Genomic DNA, 18989 nt, shown 5'->3' on the forward strand with positions numbered 1-18989 from the left:
TTCATCAGTCAGTTGGATCTGTCTGATCCAAACAGATCAACTGAACTCTGAGTGTTTTACCCTGTGCGGTCCGGTGTGCGCTTTTACCAGGATTATTTATTTATTTATTTAGCGTGGTTTCGCTTCTCCGAAACGGACAGATGTTACGTCTGCAGCTCCTCCAGATCGCCGCTCTCCTGGGTAATGTGCACCAAGAAGGCTCCATTTGTTAAATCCGCTGGAGAGTTTCTCCCAGCGGTTTCTAATTCTTCGCAGCGGCGGAGCCACGTCCGCAGTGGTTATTTTAAAGTGTTGATTTTATTTTTGAACCGTTTTTTTTTACTTGAAAAGTGCTGATGTTATTTTTGAAACCTTATTTATTTTGAAGTGCTGATGTTATTTTTGAAACCTTATTTATTTTGAAGTGCTGATGTTATTTTTGAACCATTTTTTATTTTAAAGTGTTGATTTTATTTTTGAACCGTTTTTTTTAATTGTAAAGTGCTGATGTTATTTTTGAACCCTTATTTATTCTGAAGTGTTGATTGTCTGAAAGACCTTACACATGAATTGCCCCAGATGGGGTTTGAACTGATGACCTCAGCGTTACCAATGCTGTGCTCTAACCTGCTGAGCTAACTCACCTACCTTACAAACTCTTGAGTTTCCATGGATTTAAGAATAACTTACATGATCTTACCACAATGGAGATTTGATAAAAGTGCTTATATTCCAATGTTTTTCAAAACAACATACATCATATTTTATTTTCCTGAGATTTTGTATTTTGAAGTGTTGATATTATTTTTGAACCATTTTTAATTTTCAAGTGATTGTATTTCAGAGATATTTTTTTATTTAATGTCTTAATTTTATTTTTGAACCATTTTTAATTTGTAAGTATTGATTTTATTTTTTAGCCATTTAACCAATTCTCGGTAGAACCATTTGTCTCTGCTAATGACATCTTTAATACATTTCTTTGATCCCAGGCTTAGTTTATGGACTGTAATGTGAAATTGGGCACAATTATAAGTCTGACAGTTTGTTCACCAAGTTACTGTGCTCTCTGAGAGGATCTGTAAGTATTTGACATTGTTCCATGCCCATCGTTGACATTAGTCTCTAACAAAATGTGGATCATCTTCCAGGAACACTCCAAAGAGCATGAATTTCTGTAGTGTAGTGGTTATCATGTTTGCTTTACATGCAAAAGGTTTCTGGTTCAAAACCAGACAGAAACTGATTTTGCATGTTCTATTCATCACAGGTGTTTACTAAAGGTCAAAAAGGGTTCTGTGGTGTCATGGTCTGTACTCAGAATTCAGGCATCTGAGTGCAAACCTCAGTTGAAATTTTCATGCGTTGCATCTCACATCATCAACTTTGGAACCTCAAACTGAAACAAAGCAGAGAAGTTCAGTTTCTGTAGTGTAGTGGTTATCATGTTTGCTTTACATGCAAAAGGTCTCTGGTTCAAAACCAGACAGAAACAGATTTTGTATGTTCTATTCATCACAGGTGTTTACTAAAGGTCAAAAAGGGTTCTGTGGTGTCATGGTCTGTACTCAGAATTCAGGCATCTGAGTGCAAACCTCAGTTGAAATTTTCATGCGTTGCATCTCACATCATCAACTTTGGAACCTCAAACTGAAACAAAGCAGAGAAGTTCAGTTTCTGTAGTGTAGTGGTTATCATGTTTGCTTTACATGCAAAAGGTCTCTGGTTCAAAACCAGACAGAAACAATTTTTGTAGGTTATACATCTCGTGGGGTGCAGTGAGACAACAAGAGCCTTCCTCTTTTGTGATGGTTCATTTGCCAATCGACTTCAATGTAAGCTTCTTTGAAATCGAAGCTACTTTACTTCAATTACCAATTGGCAGTTCTATGGCGTAATGCACATGTGTCAAACTCAAGGCCCGCCGGCCACATGTGGCCCCCCAGCATTTTATAGGCCAATGATTGACTTAAAATAGGTTTTGAGCATGAATTGACTTCAAACTACATTTCAACCAAAGGTTTGTAATGCGCTTCCTAACCAGACGCTCCAAAGCGTCCGGTCCATAACTCTTCAACACGCCGTCAGCTCCCGGTCAGAAAGACGTATTTAGTTCAGAGACCATGAGATGACCATGAGGGTGGCCAATATGCTGAAGTGGCCCTCGGTGAAATTGAGTTTGACACCTCTGCTATATAGCATAGCACAACACCACATTTGAGTGTTACTGTGACATCTGCATCACACCTGCATACATAGTGCAACTTTGGGGCTTATAAGAGGTATATATGGAGTAGTGCCCATCTGACAAAATTATTTGGCATGTTCAAAATTGTTGGTGGCAACCTAGCTTAGCTGGTTCACATTATATCCGTTTCAGGATCAGATCTGTAGAAAGGTAATGCTTGGACGTTACTTAACTTTGTATCTTCATATGGCATAAGAATTCAAGGTAGATATTCAGTGGTGTAATTGACTATTAGTATTTATCTATCTATCTATCTATCTATCTATCTATCTATCTATCTATCTATCTATCTATCTATCTATCTATCTATCTATCTATCTATCTATCTAATTTTAATGATAATAACTTACCCTAAATCATTTGATCCCAGTGCAAAAGTTTGCATAAAAGGGACAATGTTGAAGCTGTGAGTAAATTCCTTGTGTTATTCATCCAGCTCTATGCCATGTTTGGATGTGCGTCTCTACAAGGTACAGCAGTATTTGCAGAAAAGTTTTCTCACTGACAAAACATGTGTATTAAAAAAAACAACAACACAGTGACACCTCAACAATCAAAAACAAAGAAGAAAGTCAGCATTGAAGTTGAGTGAACACAGTGAACATATTAGCCTGAGGCAGGATAACTTCTCACATCCAACATGGTTGTTGAAATTTCACAACTGTGAAACAGATGGGAAGACTCCTAGCCCTTGATAAGACAACCCTGTGATTAGACAGGATGAAAGTTCTGCAGGTCTTTCAATCTGGACAAGTATGCCTGAAGGCCCACTCGTCAGAATGTCCATGCTGTGATTAATTAGGCCTACTGAGACGGTTCCCTCAACAGTGAATCCCTTAAGCATCAGTGAGAGCACATTGGTGTTGTTTGAACATGGTAAGTTGGCCAACTTAGTCTTTTCAGATTATGTTCAGAAAGATGGTGTTAGCAATAACAACACATCCTTGCAGTAGAAGAGCAATTAAACTACATCAAACAGCAAAGCACACTCCACATTACACGACATGTTTCTACATATGTACTTAAACCTTTCGTTTAAGGGATAGTTTTTTCTAGAAAATCCATTCAGAGAATTAACACTGATGCTATTAGAAATTAACTGTGGCTGTTTACCAAACAGATGGATTCACATGCACAGTCTGAGCTCATAGACAGTAGCACTCCGGGCAGCTGAAGTAAGACATTTGTCAGCATTTCTTGTCTTTTCAGCGGAAACACTAAGCCACAGCTGTCTGCTTTCAATGTTCCAGAGAGGGAAAATACATGTAAACATACAAGAGAAAGACTTTGATGGTCATCACCCTAACTGTAAGGAAACAACAGAAAACAGGGAAAACATCCAACAGAGCGCCAGAAAATCAGCCGACATAAACACATTATGCTGTGAATGTGATCCCACAAAAAATCCCAGACAATGCATTAAGATTTTATCACATCATCTTGTCTCTTTCTCTTCCTGCGCAGAGAGGTTTTAAGTTTCAAAAGATGATGTTGGTTTTTTGTAATGTGAACAGAAAACGTATGCTGCACAGACTCCTGGTAAAAAGTTACTACAGGCCAAAAAAGAAAAAAAAAAAGTATTGCGATAACATATTTTCAAGCCTTATTATGTCTTATTTTAAAGGCAATTTTAACTATTTAACATACAACAAACTATAGGACGAACAGAAACTTATATAATTAAAGTTGGGAATATTTGATGCCATTCAATAAACACAAGCATATCCTCAATTATGCATGCTATCTGTATAAAAGATGAGCCTTCCTGGTAAGGAGAGTCCCAATGTGGCTTTACTGGCTCACTAATGGATCATTTAAAATTAAATACATGAAGTTGCCAGGTGAAAATTATATACTTAAATTAAAGCTTTAAGACATATAAAAACCTGAGATTTCTCACACCGGGCTGGAGTTTTTAATTACAAAACTTGATAAAAGAGATACAGATGCTATTTTGTTTTTCTTTTTACTTACTTCACTGCAGTAATAAATATGAAGTGGACTTAAGAGCTTCACAGTATTTATTCAGACTCCTTGCTGTTTAAAACAAATTGTGGTCACTGGCTTTCTAGTTATAGGCATGCAGTTCAGTTCTTCTGCAGATTTATGTTCCTCTGAAGAAGTTTTGGATGGTGCATCATTGTACATTTACAACTCATATCCCTGTTAGACATTGCAGTTACTGTTTATTAATATTCTGAAAACAAATTGTAAATAAAACTTATAAAACCAAATCTTATTGCCAATTTGCTTAACCACCGTAGCATGCCTCAGTTTGACTTGGACCAGAAAAAATTGTGGAAGTAAAATATGGCCACATTATTAAACTTGCTTGATCTCATGCAGCTCTTTGAAAATGCTCTCGAAGATGAAGATTTTAACCCACAGCTTTTTGATTGCAAGACGACTGTTCTCTCCAACGAACCACAATCCCCCATAGTTCCTACTCTTACATGGAGACATTTCCTATTAACAAGCTCTATATAACTCATGGGGTTTTATCCATATTGTAAAGTGAAAGCAAATGAGTTTGTCACAAGGTGACTTTCCCCTTTTCGTTGCTCGTGGACAAGCATTTCAAAATGACTTTCTCTTTGCTGTTATGATTTTGCTGTGTTTAAGCAACCTCCAATTAAAACAGGGTTTATCCTCTAACTGGGTTGCTTAACATCCAGAATAATGAGCATTGGGTAAAGAAGCCAAAACATCAAATGCTTTGTCACTGTCAAAACAAGGACATTAATTGTGACACTGAGAATGAGGAGATAACCTTCAGGAAGTCTGCTAACTGCACGTCTCGTCATTCATTTGAAGGACACAGAATTTGTTGACAGTTTAAAAACACAATCAACTTGAAACTAACTGCATACAACTTTAAGAAGAAAATAAATGTGTCTGGAGATCTGCTACCGGAGAGTGTTAGTTTTAGCTGTAATCTTGTAAATAAACATTTTATATGCTGTAACATTAAAACTTATCGTTCTTATTCAGATTTTAACTGATGGATGTACACACAGTAGAGCACAATTTACAATTAAAAGTTTAAAGGAAAACAATACACTGTTTCAAAGGTTTTGGTGTGTTGTTCATTTGTATCCAATCCTGTGTGTTAATATATTGCTGAACATTTTGCTGCAATTACTGCTGCATGTTTGGACAACTGGAGAATTTTTTCCCCATGTTTCTGCACAGAGTAGTTCCAGCTCAGTGTTGAAAGAGCATCTCAGAATATCCGTTTTTAAGACTTGCCATATATTCTTGTTTGGTTTTAAAGTCTGTCCTGGTAGAAAATGAATCTTCACTCGTCGGAAATCCTCAGCAGGCTCTCATAGGTTCTTTATCAAGGATTGCCAGGTGTTGGCTGTTCTCGTCAACACTTACCAACTTCTCTGTCACCGCTGAAGAAAAGCATCTACGCTGGATGATGATGCTTCCACAATTCAATTTGGTTAGTTCGTGTTAATGTGCAATATATGTTTTCCTCTGCTCAAAGCGTTTTTCATAAAGGTCAAAAAGTTCAATCCTGACTTTCTCTGACTGGGGCACTTTCTTTACATTTATTGTGTCCTCTTCATGGCTTGTGGCAAACTTAATTTTGGAGTTTGCATGCTATTTTTTTTTAAACAATGGCTTAATTCTTACCTGTCTTCCAGAAAGATCAGATTTGTGGAGAGCATAACTAATAGCTGACAAGATTCTCAACATATCAGTGGATTTCTGCAGCTCCTCCTCCATCGGGCATTTGGCTGCTTCTCTTAAAAAACGTTTTGTTTAGATGGATACTAAGGTGTTAATAATTTTTCAGTGTATTATCTTTTTGGACAAGTGAAAATGTGGGTTTTCAAACAGTAGAACAAAGCTTGTAATATTGTTTTACAACTTGACCATTCTATAAACTTCTCCATAACCTTGTCCTTGACATTTCCAGTGTATTTCTGGGCTTTCTCTAATAAACATCGGAGGCCTTCAAATAACAGGCTCCAATATACTACTACTCTCCAATATAAAGTACACTGTGATTACTTTATACAAGGTGGACATCATTTTATTATTAGGAGATGTCTGAAGGAAATTGGTTGCATTTGATTTGTTTAGGGCTATCACAATGAGGCTGGGTTCATACAAATTCACTCCACACTATTCAGATCTTTGTAAAAACAAAAAACAAAACAAAAAAAAAACAGAATTTTGCAAACCGTGTGTCATTTTGTTTCTACTCCAGTATTTTAAAGTATGTGTTGCTCTATCAGATCAAATCCCAATGAAGTACATTACAGTTTGTGCCTTCTACATTTATTTGGTATGTTAACTAAAGAGTTTTCATTTCAACATGTATTTATATATATACATTTCTAAAGGGATATTTATAGATATTTCTAAATGGTGCCAGTGTTTATCATAACATATGACTGAATACCAGTAAAATTATTTCCTACTGATTTTTTTCTGTGACATATCTCAGCAACATTTGTCAGATGAAAGATTATGATAGCTAAACCTGAGTGACACTGCTCAAAAAATGTAGACACTCTCAAAAAAATGTTTGTGCTTATGTAAAATTATATTTCTTTTCCGTACCTTTTTACTGATGCTGATTATTCTTGCTGACGTTTTTGGGATGAATGCACAAAGAAAAGCATCAACATTTCTCACTCCAGCAGCAGAGATGCAATGTCTCAGTCAGACGTACCTGTTTTGGCATGTAAATGATCACTATTCAGGTATGCTTGGGTAAATGACACTATATAATATTCTGACAGACACATTTTACGTGACGACTTTATGTTGTTTGCTCAGTGAGAGAGTTGAAGAAATCTGGGGTAGAAAATGATTTTTTTTTTTTTAATCTTTGCTGACTGTCTTATCTTCATCCTTGTTCTGTTTCCAACAGAAACCCAAATCGTTTCCATATCTAAGAACCATGATGAAAAGGTTTAGAAAGCAGCACACTTGTTTTCTTGCAACAGCTTGACTTCTTTCACACCTCTTTCCAACGCTTTGGTCTAAATCTGTATTAGCTGAGAATGTCTCAATATATTCAGGGTAACTTGACAAGTGAGCAGACGAAGAGACACGTTCAGCCATTTCAGTTCATACTTACTTTAAAGACTGCTCTGCTCTTACAACAAATTAGAGGTCAGTCGTGCCTTCATCTCCTTATAAATTACCTTCTCTGTTCCTGCTGCTGCTGCCAGCTGGAGGTTTTACAAATCAAAGCTGATAGTCATTTAGTAGAGGCTAAATGACACAATAACATCACTTCACTTTTATTACCTTTGGACCCTCTCTCTCTCTCTAAGGTTTAAAATGAGTTTAAAGGTTTAATTGATTTTGGCAATGCTTGGTTTAGAACCATTTCAGAAGCCCCAACATGGGTCTTCAATCATAAAAATTAACATTATGCTTCCAGTAGTGTAGGTTAATGATGGTCTTGGCTTTTACTGAATAAAAAATAATGCTTTTATTCGATATTTCTATTTAAAGAATGTGGTATTTTAAAGATAATGTTTACCGAATTAAGAAAATATTTTTAAAAATCAGATAAAATAGAAAAATGACATTCAATGTGATAATTTTTTAGCTAAAATAAAGCAAATCAAGTCTCCCTGAAGCCCACCAAATTAAATCTTTTAATTAATATAAACATTAATCTTGCCAGATAATGTTTATATCACTTTAAGGTTAAAGAGGCAGGTCCCATGATTTTAGCTTTACATTTCAGCTTTAATGCAATAGATTACACTTTGTGTTGAATTGTAACCATCCATCCATTTTCTTTACACCCTTGTCCCTCCCTTAGTGGGGTCGGGAGGGTTGCTGGTGCCTATCACCAGCTAATGTTCTGGGTGAGAGGCGGGATCACCCTGGACAGGTCACCAGTCTGTCACAGGGCAACACAGAGACACACAACCATGCACACACACACACACTCACACCTAGGGACAATTTTTAGAGAAACCATTTGACCTGACAGTCATGTTTTTGGACTGTAGGAGGAAACTGGAGTACCCAGAGAAAACCCACGCATTCACAGGAAGAACATGCAAACTCCATGCAGAAAGACCAGGGCCGGGAATCGAACCCAGAACCTTCTTGCTGCAAGGAGGTTCTACCAACTCTACCAACTGCACCATTGTGCAGTTACTGAATTGTAACTAAACAAGCTTAAATTAAGCTACAATTACTTCACAGATTTCCTAAAAACATGCAATTTATATGCATTACCCAGAAAAAAGTAACAACATTTTATAGATGTATGTGAAAAAAAATGATAGTCAAAATGTGCCTTGCTTTTTGGCACATTTTGTTAAGTTTGTTAGACTTAACAATAATTTTATATAATTTTTTTCTTAATATTCTCTCAAACGAACAAGAAAACAAATCATTAACAATTAAATATTTTGAATTGTGATTTTGTTTTAAATTGTACTTTATGTTTTGTTTTTGTAACAATCTAGTTGCTTGTGCACATTTGTTTCTTTTAGCATTCGGCTCGTTTTCTGTAGACGATCTGTTTTTTGGGGGGGTTTTTTCGGGGTCGGGGGTTTGTCATTTAGTACATACTGCATATCTGTGAAATATTTTTAATTTGGTTCCAAGTCATTTTTGGCTTTGTTTACCTGGTTTGCTTGTCATTTCTGTGTTTTACTCTCAGCCACATCACTCTGTGCTCTCCCAAAACTCCTCCAGGTTCAGTTAATCAGTCTCCCTTGATCCCAATCAACCTCTCAGTATTTATGTGCACTGTTTACATTCAGCTCTTGCTGGACTTTCCTGTGTACTTCCATTTGGGGTTTCTCTGCTAATTTGATTTTGTCAGCTTGCTTCTCATTAAATCATTTATAAAATGATACTGCCTGCCTCCTGCCAGCTTGCTTTTGAACCACAAAACATCACAGAATTAGTATGCTCTGACATTTTCATCTAGTCTGAAAATCCCAATAATTAGCTTTGGACATTAGGAACAGTGTAGTAAGACTATCACCACATCAGCATACATTTTTGTTACCAATCTGTCTTTGAAAAGGATCAGCTAGGTCTTGGATGTTTAGTCAACAGTTTTGGGTTTTGAAAGGGCAAAGCTGTCGACACAGTCCCACGTAAAAATCTACATAAAATTTTTAAATATAATGCATCTTAGAAGTTATTATAATGAAGCAATCAATAGTTACACTGGTTAGTGTTTTGGCAACATCTTAAATCTACTTCAACAAAAAGTAACAGTCATAGTCATTTAAAATAAAAAATATTGTATTAAGAAGAAACAGTGAGTAAACTATAAAAAAGTCGCTTTATGCAGGGAAGAAGTTCTTGTCTTCAGCGTGTGCAGTGGCTCTCATACATTACGACCAGCTTTGCAGATGGTTTCACCCATGCTGCTACAGCTGTACTAACTAGAGTTCCTATTTTCTCCATGTAGTACAGACACCAAGCATGGTGTCCACTTACTGGGAGGAAGGCTCTGTTCACCACTGTTTGGGCCTCCGTGACTCTCTCATTAGGAGGCATCAGTAGCCGGCACATCACACTGACATTTTCCCCATGAACGAGGAGAAGGGTGTGTGGCTTTTCTTCCCCCTTGTTTATTCCCAAGAGACGATATGCAGTGGCAGAATTTAGGGGGACGGTCGTGTTTATTTGGTGCAGCTTTTGTCATCTCCTACCCTCTTTTGTTCCTTTCTCCTCATTAAAGCGCTGAAATCACTCATGCCCTTCAGAAGGATAGAAAGGCTTTCTTTGTGCTTTTCCATTCTGTAGGAAAAGGGTTCCTCTCCAGAAATGTAATGTCATTAGTGCCTAAAAGTCTGAGCAACTGGCTCCAGTGCGTTCTCTTAATTTGAAGAGCAGCCATTATCATGAAACAATGACACAGAATCCAGGATATTTCTTCAAAGCACACTGCTATGATTGTTTCACAAACAACAAGGTAAGAGTGATGTATTTCCAATACATTCAGTCATCTGAGATGATAACCTGTCAAACCTAGCAGCCCGTGTAAAAAAACCAAACTGATTACATAGTTTATCATCTTTACCTTCCAACTATCATCTGAGCTCTGCCTTTAACAGTATTTGACTTTTAAGGAGGTCCTTCCTCGGAGAAGCAATATATAAATCAGAAAATATGTCAGAGCATCTTTATGGCCGAAAAATATACCTGTGTGGCTGTGGGCACAAAAAACACAGAGTGAAGAATTCCATTTATCTCTTACATGAGACATCCATCAGTCTGATTCAATCCCAATAATTCACCTGTGATGAAGTTTAAAGTATAACCCAAGACCCACTTTTCCTATACTTTTTCCCCACAAACTTACTTAACTGCTTCTCAGTGTGGATTTTCAACATGCATAGTAACACAAGAGGACAACAACAGAGTTAGAATGAAGAAAATGAGAAAGTGTTGAAAGGACAAGAGATGTTCAGAATGTCGGGTAGATAAGAGTATCACCATATGGGTTTTTAAATCTAAAAGAGCATCCTGAAAATGATGGGATTATTGAAAATGTCATCATCCACTGGAACAATAGACTCAGATGTCAGAATATCAATGGAAACATGTAATGCAGCTGCAGAAAGAAGTTTTCTGGGGGTTCTGTAGAGCAGTGTTCCACTATGCTTTACTGCTATTTGTTTTGCATGGGCTGCATAGCTGTACACCTGGTATTTTCTGATTTATGTGGTCCCTTCAAGTCAGATATTGCTCACTGCCACAAAGCAAACCCTGCCAGCATGCCTAGGTGGGCCCCATATGGGGGGAAGGCAGGCAGACATATGGGTCCCATATGGGTTTGTCTGCGGGTTCCACGGTGGCCCCACATGGGTTTGCCCATGTAGGGCCACAGCCTATGTGGGGCCTACATGGGCCTAAATGGGCAAACCCATGTGGGCCCACCACCATGTAGGGCCCATGTAGGGCCACCGTGGAACCCGCGGACAAACCCATATGGGACCCATCTGGTCTGCCCTCCTTTTCCCCATATGGGGCCTACCTGGGCATGCTGGCAGGGAAAGTGGTCCAGGAATAGCTTAAGTAGCAAAACACTAAGTTTAAGGTCTTCTTTTGGATTCAATTTTTGTAATATTTCCATCTGACTGAGCATCTTTGTGATCTGCTTGATGAACAAGTGTGATCCTTGCAGGTCCTATCCTCCAACCTACAGGACTGAAGGGTGTTACAGCCAACATCTTGGTGCCATATACCAAGGCATACCTTCTGATGATTAGTGGGGCTCAGGTTGTAATGGGTCAAGATTGAGATTGCGGCAACAAGTGAACGAACACGCAAAAAATGTTTAGCTTCACTTAAATTGAGCCAAAAATCTCACAGTGAATAACCAGCTACATAGATGAGCTGAAAATACCTATTGGAGAACATGTTTTGAGCAATACTGGTATTTATGGGTCAATACAAGATGTGAACATGTTCAATTTGTAATGTGTTACACTTGTAATGTGTAATGCGTTTCAGAATGACACCCACCTGTAAAACATAACAGACCTATGCCCTCTTTAATGCAAGAAACCTCAAAATTAGCATATGAGAATTTAATGGAAAAGTGAAGGCTGTAAAAAAGCATTTAAACCCAAACTTTCATTCTATTCACCATCAACTTCTCCACATAAAATTGCTTAAAAATCCAAACTATCTCATTAAAACAAACATACAATGCTTGTTCTGCTTATTAAGTTTAAAACATTTTAACCCTCTTGTGATTTTTATATATTCCATCTAATCTTATAGTCACATTTCTTTGCTCACCTAAGTAAGTTAAACCATGGAAAATGTGTCAATTTTGCCTGTTTTTTTCAACCACATCTACCACAAATTTTAATGATATGAACATCTGTATTTATCTTTTCTTACATTGGTCAATCCCTTTCTGAATGCACCAACTGAGGAAATTATCCCATGGAAGTGGTATGTGTTTGGCTTCCCAGTCTCAACCCAAATCAATCTGCCATGTCTTCCCAGGTTGACAACGTCCACATTTAGACTTTTACATGATATTAAAGGCAATAGGCTGTGTAAGTAAATTTCTCATCATTTTCTATGAACCAGTTCGGATTCTTACAGGTTCACGGGAGCCGTTTATTGCCATGAACAGATGCAACCATGACTAGTCTGCTCCCAGACAATCAGTGATAAATTTTGAGATCTGATACAATTTTAAGCCAGGATGATGATTTTCATTCATTTTTATGTGAAATGTAATTCTCCTTTAAAACTGGTTTGCTTAGGAAATTAAATAAAACAACTTCCTCTAGGACTTTACGTTCTCACAAGGGAGAACACACAGGACCAATAATGACTCCTTACCTGAAGCTACATTTAAGTTTTGGCAGTCAACAATTGCAACTCATTTTTCCATTGGTTGGAGTTCACTTGTGATGGCGGGACAGATGGTTAATTTAATGACCTGCTAAGTATTTCTTTGAAAGTGGCTGCATTTTTCCAAACAGCTTTGGCAGAGGACTTTACAGATTGATTGTTGTGTATAATTACCCATCTGGCACATTGGTTTGTGATCCACTCAAACTACACACAGTGGACTTCGCAGCAAATGTCGCAGAATTTGGTGAGATATTTTAGCCTGAATGACCCTTAATCAACATCCCTGGAAAGGTGGCGACCGGCTGAATGCGGCTGCTTTGGTACGACACAGAAGCGGAAGCAGAAACTTCAGTTTGTAGCTTTTAGTCTCAATAATTCTAGTTGTAAACAATGTTTCCTTGAACAGCGGGTTATGGTTTTCATGCAACTGCTTTATTATCATTATCACTTATTTCAACCTTGCAGAAGGAGTAAAAAATACTGTGCAGAGGCTTTACAGATTTTCTTTCCTTTTAATATATTAATATGTTCACTGAATTTCAGGTAATGCAGGCAAATCCAGCCAAACTGTAACTGTAAAATTAGATATACAAATGTCTGCATATGTTTTGATGATTGACAAGTAAGAACAAACCTTTTTTAAAAAGCATTTTCTTAACCACTGCAGCTGGAAAAATGTTCTGTGTTAGTTGTGATTATGAAGTATGAAAATTATATGGTATTCTGTTTCATATTTTCTTTCTTTTGATAATAGCTGATGGATGGTGAGAACCACTGATCAATTATTCAACAGGAGAACTCCTTGCATTTTCATTGAGAGTATTGAGCAGCAAGAAAATATATATGTAAGATCTGAGTTAGTTGGGGCTAAAAGTGAGAGTCACAAACTCCCTCTTCAGAGTTGTGTTAAAAAAACTCACATTAACTACAAAAACAAAAAGAAAAAAAAATCACCACTCATGTTTAATATTGGTGGTTTTGTCCAATGTAACTAACTAAAAACTTAGACTTTACTGCAGTGTAGCCTTGAGAGACGTATTGGAAATAAAGTCAGAATAACAGTGAAAATCTCAACTAGAAATTAAAACATAAAGGTTTTGGTCAATAAACTTTTTTTTGTTTGTCTTTGTGTGTTTTTCTGTACATTATTCACACTGCCAGGAACAGCCATGAAGTCTGTCGTCTAACAGCACCATTAGCCTTCTGACACACCCAAACACTGTAAAACGGCAGGAAATTTGATTTATGAACAAGTACGGTAAAAGGCCTTCTTAGAGGAAATCTAAAGTGCACACAGGAAAAAATAATGGAAAAAAGGAGTGGAAAAGCCCTATTAGTTTTTACCCAACCTCAAGACTCTTTTGTTTAAGTATTCTCTTGGATCTTTGCTGTGTACAAAACAAGTTATCCTGCAAAGTGGCATTAAAAAGACAAAATATTTGTCTTCACTCTGAACCAGTTTCCAAATATTCCATTTCTTTTAAATGTTTTACATCACTTTACAACCACCTTGATAAGAGTCACAGTAGCTTTGAGATTGACCATATGTTATTCTTTTCCCAACATACTGTGTAAATTTACAGAAAAGTAGGTTGAATAAAACTTTTCCCTCTTGCTGAGACCTTATATGCCCAGTTTACAGTTCAGGGTTTCTAATTTTTTTTTTTATTAATTTGTTAAACTTGTCATTTTTGTTCTGATTCTAATTATTTCTTTTCTATGAACCAAAAAATGTTGTAGAAGCAAGTCAAGCAAAAACAGGAATCCACAACAAAAATGCAGACAATGAGAAATCTCACAAGGACGTACTGCAGATAATAGAAATAATACTGATGGCAAATAAAAACAGGAATTTTTTCTTCAATCAGAAAAATCCAGAAGCGTATTGGATATGTTTTTCTTCTTTTAGAGAATACATTTCAAATTTCTACTGACGTGAAGACCACAGCTTCAGCAACACCCTAAGTAAACGAGGCATACAAAAAAAGGCAAATTAGTCTATTAATTATAAGTCAGGTTATGGGTTCAAAGTATGGAATGACACAGTTGTTAAGTATTGAACACACTTGTATTAAACACTTCACTCGCCTTGCCTGCTGGTGGTGGATAGAGGGCACAGTGGCACTGGTGCATGATTGCCAGCGTGTGAAAGTGTCCGTTAAGGGGTGAATGACTGAATCTACGATGAAATGCTTTAATGTCCTCTGGCAGCAAATTTTGCTTTGCTGCCTAAACTCTGAGCTTCACTGGCATTTTAAATATCTGTGACATGAAAAAAAAAAAACAAACTAATTTTAAATTACGAAACTTGTGTAACTAATTTTATGACTGCTGTAAATATTTCAATTGATGACGGAATATCAAAAAATATTTTTACAGTTGGAAAACTCAAGGGGCAAAAATAATAAATTTTGTAATCATAGAATAAAAACACAACTGTAAGGAAATTCAATTGTATTCTCGCATGCTTAAAACTTCCCCGTTTTGCAGTTTAGCCACGGACAACAAAAATGTTCAGTTTGAGGTTAAGACACATGTATAACTTCTTATAAGTTTTGCACTTAAACTAAAACCAAAAAAAGAAATCTTTGAACTACCCCTTCAAACATTATTTGGTATGATTTGAAGATTAAAGGCGAGTGAACATACAGATGAGGCAGTGGGATACCGCTCATGCTGCTAAAAGAAATATATATATATATATACATACAGAGAGAGAGAGACAGAGAGAGAGAGAGAGAGCATAAATACAGTGGATGCCTGTACATTACTCACTGATTGGAATCACAACACAGAGAAAAACACCTTACAATCCGGGAGGTTCGGAGGGAACAATCAAAGCACAGATTGGATGTATCGACTTGTTAGCTTGTTTGCTGTCTGTGCCGGTCCAGGAGCTGAAGTATAATGGGGAACACAGTTTACTGCCCACTTGTACAGATGCTACACTGCTCAACCAGCAGGCAGAACTGAAACCACCAATTTACTGCTGGGAAGACTATGACTGCAGCCAAAAAAAAAGAGAAAAAAGACAATGTAAAAGAGGATTGAGTGTATAATGAATCATTTATCGTTTGGAAAGAATTTGACATTTCTATGATTCTCTCAAGCACATGAAAGCAAAAAAAAACAAAACAAAAGAAAGATACGCATGAAGCTATTTTTGTGCATCACAAAAATTTTAATTAAAAGTTTTTGCCAGGAACTAGTGACCAGCCATTGAGCCTTTACTGTCAGTCCACCTGAGGCTGCAGAATCAAACTGCCAACATGAGGACCACATAGAGAAATACGATATATAAGCCTATTTGTATTCTGTTTCATGTCTGTAATTGCAGCAGAGCATAAGTGCTCTTGTGTTTTAAAAATCACTTTGAGAAAGGCAGCATGTACTGCCCTGTGCTTGCTATCACCAGTGATGATTTTGTGCAGGCTCGACATTCATTTCAGTAGGAGCATAATGGGATACATAATTAGTACCAAAACTCTGTGCTTTGTTGCAAGAAGTGAAAGTCGAGTTCTTATCACCACTGAGCAGACAGCTCACAGAAGCCACATGACAGGGGAGTTTTTGCACAGTTTTGGTTTGCACCTCAGGCCAGGCAGAAAAAAAAAACAAAAACACTTTTGGCTGGTTTCTGGTGGCCACTACGGGGGCTCTGTGCAGCTACATGTTAACAACATTGTGGTCATGTGGTTTTAGGAAATAAAAATGCTGCAGAGAGCTGTCAGACATAAGAAAAACGACGACAAAAATAATATTTACATTTCAAAATTGAACTGACTGTTTTATTTTTGTATAGTTTAATGTTAAAAGAAACACAGCATCAATGTCAAGACAATTATATTCCCTCTGTCTCCCCTCTGTCTGAAGCACTTAAAACTCTTGACACACTTTAATGGCTTTGTCACAGGGCAGCTTGTCAAGCAAAGAAAGAAAAATCTTGGCCACAAGCAAAGTATTCACATAGGCTGGAAGCAACCTTTTCTCTGGGAAGAATAATTTGTTTTTGAGGACTTTTAGCACTGCAGGCTTTCTAAATGAATAAATTGCTGTAACACTTTAGAAGGAAAGGTCAAAAACAAAAAGCTATTATGCAACCTCCAAGATTCCCACTGGCACTTGTCCACAACATTTAAAAGATGTAATCGGTGATGTTAAGACTCATTAACAAGAGTTTCAGAAGGATGAAATTTTGCATTTTGTAATATTTTGGGTTTATAATGCCCCAATTCTTTGACAGATACAACCTCTCAAAGGGATTGTATCTTTTAAATGCCAAGAATTTGCATTCAAGAGATATTGTGGGATGTCCTCTAATAGTTCCTCTAGCAGCTGGAACAGACTGCTGCAGAGCTATGTAATGGTTAAAGCAGAAACACATGTTGCAGCTGATTTACACAGAGTTTCAGCAGCAAGTTGCAAAATGACTTCAGATTTTGCTCATTGAGGATTTAGACTTATGGGGGCATTAATTAATTGATTTTTCATATAATTTCAAACAAAAGTCCTTTGTGTTTTTATTGCATTTTCAAAGCATTGTTGATGTAACACAAAGAGTGATTTAGCGACTAACTCGAACTGATGGATGTATGCTTTTTACAACGTTTTGTAATCATTTCATATTTTATTAATGCACTGCATTGCTTTATGAGTTGTTAAAGCTGTGCTGTGATATGTCATTTACCTAAATGTTTGCATTGGCAAGCCAAAATAAAAAGGACATTCACTTGTTTGATAGATTAAAGGTGGAATGTTTGATCTCTATAAATTTTGGAAACATAAAATACTATTTAAGCTTTTATTTGTGCAAATCTTCTTTACAAACCCTAAATGTGGTCGTCTTGCAACATTTCAACAAATCTTTTATAAATATTTGGAAGAGAAAATTTAGGAGCCTCGTTACACACTGTGTTAAATATGAATTGCAATGAAAGAAATAGTTTATCTTCAAATATTTATTTGAAATACTGAGGCAATTTGAAAATGCTGCCGTTAAATCACTTTAAAAATGCAAGGAATAGTCAACCAACAGGATTTTATCTTTCTGTATCCCATGGAAAGATTTAAAGAAAAGTCCACAGAGTAATAACAGCACTGAAAGACCTTGATCTTCACACAGAACTCGATTTTAATACAAACTGGAATCTAGGTTGAAAATCACTGTCTGAACTCAAATTCATTTTTAAAACTGAAAGTCCAAAATGGCTGGAAAAAACAAATAAAAGCACGATCAGTTTATTGATCTGTTTTGTGACCTAATATCAATTAGGCAGCTGAAAGAGGCTTGAAAAGGTTTAACCTGCAATGGGGTGTTATGCTTTATAAAGGAATCAGTCCAGTTGTGAAATATAGTGCAAGTGATAGAGTGTATTATTATTATTTTTATATATCATAACTCCAGAGTTGTCTGAGGTGTAAAATGAGGTCTTTGTTTCCCTGGTAACTACATATTACAAAACTTTGTATTCTTATAACTTACAAATTTAAACATAGAGGATTTATTTCTTTATACATAAATTGGTTTTGATGGCTTTTTCCTAAATAAATAAAATTATAATTTGAATTCTAGTAGGTTTTTGGGGGGGTTATCTTTGATTTAAAAATTTAAGGATCTGAAATTCTTGAGTGTGACAAAATAAATACACAAATAAATCTGTAAAGGGGTAAAAAATACTTTTCCCATCACTCTGTCATTCAATATGACCCCTAACATGATTAGCTGAGGTAATATCACCAGAACAAGGCACTTAACAGTGGGAAAAATACACAAAAAACAATTAAATGAATGTGTTTTAATTCCACATCCAAACACTGTGGTGACAGAAAACCCTAGAAAAACACAACAACTAGTTAAAAGAGCAAAAGAATCTTAAAAAAGTAAGAGGGGGAAAAAAGTACATTTGTAAGAAGTGAAGACCGTGGCAGTGCCATTGGGGATCGAAGCAATCAAGGTTGTGACTGCCAAACGAGGGAGAGTAACTCCAATGTGTGTGTGCATGCGCATGTGTGTGTGTAAAGAGGTAATGAGAAAATGGGGAAAAAGGTAACCAGAGCTGCCAGAGGAACAGCAGAACTGGAAAGGCAGAAGGGGTCAGGGTCAGTGCAGCGCAGATGGTGGAGCTGAACGGGAAATGTCAGGAGAGTTTGTGTAGCGGATAAATAGAAGAATTAATAACTGACTGATTGCAAAACAAATTAACTGTGAGAGCATTAAAATAAAATAAAAGTATTAAAATCCATTCTTGACACAATTCATTAACTCTATGCACTAACAACAGGTGTGCCCTATTCAAGTTATCAGGCAAAAAACTATTAATCTTGTTTTCATGCAGCACATATCATAGTCCTTATATATCAAGCATATGTGGTTTAAGTTATAATAAAAACGTTTGCAGTTAAAATAAAATGCTTTGCATTTCAGTGA

At 36.6% G+C, this 18989-nt stretch overlaps 1 protein-coding gene and 2 non-coding genes across 3 annotated transcripts in view; 2 read left to right on the forward strand and 1 right to left on the reverse strand.

Annotated features, from left to right (window-relative positions):
- Positions 1 to 18989, reverse strand: part of galnt18b (UDP-N-acetyl-alpha-D-galactosamine:polypeptide N-acetylgalactosaminyltransferase 18b) — a 91053-nt gene that overhangs the window by 54852 nt on the left and 17212 nt on the right. The gene's annotated exons all lie outside the window — the stretch shown is intronic.
- trnav-uac (transfer RNA valine (anticodon UAC)) lies at positions 1402 to 1474 on the forward strand. The gene has a single exon. It is a non-coding gene; the product is annotated as a tRNA-Val (tRNA).
- On the forward strand, positions 1653 to 1725 carry trnav-uac (transfer RNA valine (anticodon UAC)). Its single transcript has one exon. It is a non-coding gene; the product is annotated as a tRNA-Val (tRNA).

The sequence above is a fragment of the Poecilia formosa genome, unplaced genomic scaffold (genome assembly GCF_000485575.1).
Source record: "Poecilia formosa unplaced genomic scaffold, Poecilia_formosa-5.1.2 Scaffold61, whole genome shotgun sequence".
In the NCBI taxonomy this organism is placed as follows: Eukaryota; Metazoa; Chordata; class Actinopteri; order Cyprinodontiformes; family Poeciliidae; genus Poecilia; species Poecilia formosa.